Genomic DNA, 5,653 nt, shown 5'->3' on the forward strand with positions numbered 1-5,653 from the left:
CAGGAACTGAATTGAGCATAGTTAGACCTGCTGTAGCTGCAAATACCTTTGAACTGAAATCTAACACAATTCAAATAATACAAAAATTTGTTCAGTTTGATGGTTTGCAGGACGAAGATCCCAACACTCACTTGGCAAACTTTTTGGAACTATGTGATACATTTAAAATTAATGGTGTTTCTGATGACGCCATTCACCTTCGGTTATTCCCTTTTTCATTGTGAAACAAAGCTAAATAGTGGTTGAACTCGTTGCCACGGGGATCAATCACTACTTGGGAACAAATGACCGAAAAGTTTTTATTAAAATATTTTTCGCTGGCTAAAACGGCTAAATTACGTAATGATATCTCTTCTTTTGTACAGATGGATTTAGAAACACTCTACGATGCATGGGAGAGATAAATGACCTCTTGAGAAGATGCCCTCACCATGGGTTACCACTCTAGCTACAAGTTCAAACCTTTCATAATGGCCTGAACCATTCGACTCGACAAATGATTGACGCAGTTGCTGGCGGAACCATCAATAATAAGACACTTGAAGATGCCTATGAATTTATAGAGGAGATGTCACTGAATAACTATCAGTGGAAAGTCATGAGGACAAAGCCAACAAAAACAGTCGGCGTTTATAACATCAACTCGGTTACTATGCTCTCTAATCAGGTAGAACTCTTGAATAAGAAAATTGATGGTTTTCTTAGTTCTTCACAGGTTCACCCAGTAATACAGTGCGAAGCAAGTGGAGGTGGATCAAGCAGTTCATAATACCTACCTTATGGCCACAACATGGAGAACGAGCAGTTAGATTACTTGGGTAACAATCCTCGATCTCAAAACAATCCTTATAGCAAAACTTACAATGCAGGTTGGAGGAACCACCCAAATTTTTCATGGGGAGGCCAAGGAAATCAGAGACCACCACCCCCTCCAAGCTTTTAGCAAAGACCGTACCAGTAAGAGAAAAAGCTGAACCTTAAGGAGATGCTAACCAAATTCATCTCGGTGTCAGAAACTTGTCTTTAGAATACAGAGACAGCACTCAAAAATCAACAAGGATCAATCTAGGGGCTCGAAACTCAGATTGGCCAGCTTACCAAGTTGATTTCTGAATGACCACAAGGTAACCTACCAAGCAACACTGAATCTAACCCAAGGGAGCAACTCAACGCGATTGCCATTTAAGATGAGGAAGGGTTAATTGCAAAACCAAGGCCAGAAACGGTGGTAAGCAAAGGTAAGAATGAGGTAGGCCAAAATGACCCAAAGCCGGTGAGTACAGAATATAAACCTCGTGTGCTATACCCCAATGTGACAAGGAAAGACCGATCAGACGAACAATTTGGTAAATTTCTTAAAATTTTAAAGAAACTATATATTAACTTACTGTTTATTGAAGTTCTTTCGCAGATGCCAAACACAGTTAAGTTTTAAAGGAGCTTTTAACAAATAAACGAAAGTTGAATGAGGCGTCGCATGTGGAGTTTAATGCAGTTTCCTTAGCCATATTATAGCCAACAAATTAAAAGATCCAGAGAGTTTTACGTTCCTTGTTTAATTGGTAGTTTAGATTTTCATAATGCATTGGCTGACTTAGGGGCAAGTATTAATGTTATGCCTTATAAAATGTTTAAACAGCTAGGTCTTGGGAAACCCAAACAAACTAGAATGAGCATTCAATTGGATGATAAAACCATTAGATTTCCTAAGGGTATCATTGAAGATGTTCTTATTAAGATCGATAAATTTATACACCCAGTAAACTTTGTTATTATAGACATGGAAGAGGATAATAACGCACCTTTAATTTTAGGACGACCCTTTTTAGCGACTGCTAGAACTATTATTGATGTTGATACAGGTGAACTCACACTTCGTGTGGGAGACGAAACAATCACCCTTCAAGCTCGTAATTCGAGTAACACATCAAAAATTGAAGGTGGTTGTATAAATCATTCTGCTAGTACTGATCATGTGGTGACACCCTCTATGCAGGAAATAGTTTCAAAGAACACATATGAGACGTGTTCAAACAACAACAAAGGACCTATCTATGAAGAACGAAGGCTACATATCGAGGAGTTAGATGAATGGCGGACATAGAAATTGAGAACACCTGATAAACTGAAATCGAGCCAGGACAAGCTTAATACCTCACCAAATCAACTTAAGGTTAGAGACAAAGTACTACTAGATGTAGCAGATCCTCGCATTGCCACTCCTGAACCTAATGAAGAAATTTCTTTTACGGTACTTAGTATTTTCCCAAATGATACAGTCGAGGTAATTCATCCCAAATTCGGTATATTTAAGGTAAACAATACCCGTCTTAAACCTTATGTTGATAAAGTTGATGGCAGGGATGAGGAGTGTAAACTCCTCGCACAACCTTGACCATGTAGAAGAGAGGTAAGTCGAGCTTAGACTATAAACAAACGTTTCTCGGGAGGCAACCCGAGCACTAACAGTGTTAGTTTCTTTAAATTTTAGTTTAACATCTACCATACTAACCAAATCATGGAACGCAGGCTTACTAAAGTCCACACGACCAGGTACACGGACGTGGATTAAGCCGTGTGTAAACAGGGCAAGATTTTTTCCCCAACATGGGATGCGATAAGTTGCCACGGCCGTGCGATATGGCCGTGGGCAAAACTGCCAAAACAACACAGGCCTGAGACACTCCCGTGCTTTGAAACCGTGGTTAAAACTGAGAATGTAACACGGGTGTGCGACACGCCCGTGCCATCTACCCGTGGTCGACACTATCAAAACCAACACGGGTGTGGGAGAAGCGAACGAAGCAAGACACGGCCGTGCACAGGGGCGAAGCCAGAAAAAAATTTTTGGGGGGCCGAAGGAAATTTTAATTTTTTATAGTCTATATATTTATAATTTTTAAAGGATTAAATTGAATTTTTATAATTTTAGGGGGGGCTAAAGTGCAATTTTACCTTTACTAATTTAAAATTTTAAAAAAATCTAAAGGGCCTAAATGAAAATTTCCCATTTTAGGGGTGGCCGGGGCCCATGCCTATCCCCCTGGTTTCGTCCCTGGCCGTGCAACACGACCGTGTGTGCCCACATGCCCAAGCAACACGGGCGTGGGCTAAATGTTAGACGCGCCCAAATTTAAAAATTGCGAAACACACAGGTAAAAATTAGGGCACACGGGCGTGTCCCACAGCCGTGTGCTCCAAAATCTATATAAACCCCTCACTATTCATCATCTCCCTCCCCAAATATCCCTAACCCTAGCCGCTGCAACACCACACACCCTACCTCCCACGGCCATGTGCCGTCTACAACACCGATTCCAACGCCCAAACTTCTCCCTTTTGCGTTTGTTTACTCTTTTCTCTCTTTTTTTTAAATATGTTGCTTATTTCATGATTTCTCTACTCTATTGAACTATTTTGAATGAATATTCATAGTTAGAATATTAAAATACTCATGCTTATTTTATAAAAATTGTAATTTTAGTTACTACATTATGCTATACTCTTTCATTTTTCCTTGTTTCCATGAAATTTATGCTTACCTACAGGCATTCATTCATTATTCCCATAATCCTATAACTTGATATATTTAGTTGTTTTAGTTTGTATCATTTAGTACATAAATCTCATGAAATATTCATATTTAGTCTTGATTTTCCATACTATTCTTGGGGCATATTGGTTGAACTTTGATTTTTCAATATAGGTACAATGTTGTCCTCACATGGTAAGAAGACCGTTGTTCCCGCCTCGAAGAAGAAGAAAGGAGCAGCGTCATCCTCGGGTCCTACCACGGAAATTAGGTACCCGTTCCTCCAGGTTCCCTTGGGACCCCAGGAGGAATTATATCAGATATTACGGGCCCGACCCCTAGGTGTGGGCCGCTGCATTGACTGGACCGCACTAGAACAGATTTATTTGGCTAACGCGGTCCGAGCCCTCCTGATAATTGACCCATGGGGGCTCTTCTTTGAGATCGTCGAGCCAACATATCTCGAGTTCACATTGGAGCTCTGCTTGACGTTTCATCTTCAGACTATCATGACCAACTTTGACGATCCTGGAATGGTCTAGTTTTGCCTTGGTAGTCTAGTACGCCAATTGAGCATACCCGAGTTTGGGATTGCACTAGGGCTATACACGGAGGAGTTCATGGACGACAATAAACTCAACACCCTTCACCGCCACATCTATTACTCTCCCTCAAAATGCTGGAGATACCTCGTCCCTACCTCAGCCACCTACGATCCTAGCCGCTCCAAGACATCGGCTCTCCCTCTATCCTTGAGGTATCTACACCCCATCTTGGCTCACACTTTGATAGGGAGACGCGAGAGCACTGGCGTTGTCACCACCCACGACACCTATTTCTTATGGAGTATGGTGATTGGGCACGTCATCGACCTCGCCTAGTTTATTGCCCTCGCCATTCGCCACCAGACGGAGCAGCACAGGAGAGAGGTCATCTCTATCGGGCCCTATGTGACTCGATTGGCTCGGTACTTTGGGCTCCTCAATACAGTAGTACAATCATCCTCCCTCACTCTCATCGGCGAGATGTCCCCATAGGGCATCTCGAGCATGCTAAGTATGAGGATGATCGAGAAACGACGTGGCACATACCCTCCTCAATACCGCCTCGCTCAGTCTACCGAGGAGGAGGACCCAGAGGACATTACTGATGATGTCCCACCACGTCACGAGGATCCACCGACTCAGCCACCACCTCCTTATTGTCCAGTTCATACGGTGGCTTCATATTCTGACATCTTTGAGCGCTTTACACGATTTGAGCAGCAGTGTTTTCAGCGTTTTGATCACATTGATGCTACACTTCACCAGATTTGTCAGTACCTTCACATCTCATCGCCACCCCACCTCATGAACCATCTAGTGATGAAGATGTTTAAAATCTTTTATTTATTATTTTATATTTTTACTTTTATTCTATTTTAAGACTACTTTTTGTTTTTCTTTAAGCTTATTTTTATTAGGTTTTATAATTTTTATTTTACAATTTTTAATTTCGGCTATTTCATTACGAGTAATTATGCTTCTTTATATTCCCTAAAAAGTTTCTGATTCTATCACAATTATAAAGAGCTCCAAAGCTTATCATCGCATAAGAACTAAAAACTCCACCAGGAAAGGTTCTCCACGACTGCCATGTCCTGCTCGACCACGACCATAGCTATCATCAGATATAATATTCTTTTGGTGCAGGATTTATGGATTAATGAACCTCTACCACCACCGGAGTATCCTCCTCCACTCTCATCATTGCTTTGGCTGATTACTCTCCACCACTCCAATTCAAGGAGTTCATTCATCATTCAGGAAGTTTCACTTCTCTCCCTATCTTATGATTATAAATCTATCTTTGTCAATATTTGTCAATATATCTTTTTTTATACATTGAGGGCAACGTACATCTTAAGTGTGGGGGGTCTTTTATACATCATTAGAAATCCCTGAATTTTGTCTTATTCTCACGTGAATCACTCATATCACTATTAGAATGAATTTTAATTAATTTATGATTTTTATTGATATGTCTTGAATTAAAAAATAGGCAATTATGAATTGATTGTTTAAACTTTAAGACATTAGGGAATCAAGCATGATGAGTTGATTTTTGAAGAATTAAAAACTT

At 40.6% G+C, this 5,653-nt stretch overlaps 1 non-coding gene across 1 annotated transcript; it reads right to left on the reverse strand.

The window, feature by feature from the left end:
• Nucleotides 1-332: 332 nt before the first annotated feature.
• Nucleotides 333-438, reverse strand: LOC121213410 (small nucleolar RNA R71). Its single transcript, XR_005908792.1, has one exon. It is a non-coding gene; the product is annotated as a small nucleolar RNA R71 (small nucleolar RNA).
• Between the last annotated feature and the right edge of the window lie 5,215 nt (nt 439-5,653).

The sequence above is a fragment of the Gossypium hirsutum genome, chromosome A13, assembly GCF_007990345.1.
Source record: "Gossypium hirsutum isolate 1008001.06 chromosome A13, Gossypium_hirsutum_v2.1, whole genome shotgun sequence".
Classification (NCBI taxonomy): Eukaryota; Viridiplantae; Streptophyta; class Magnoliopsida; order Malvales; family Malvaceae; genus Gossypium; species Gossypium hirsutum.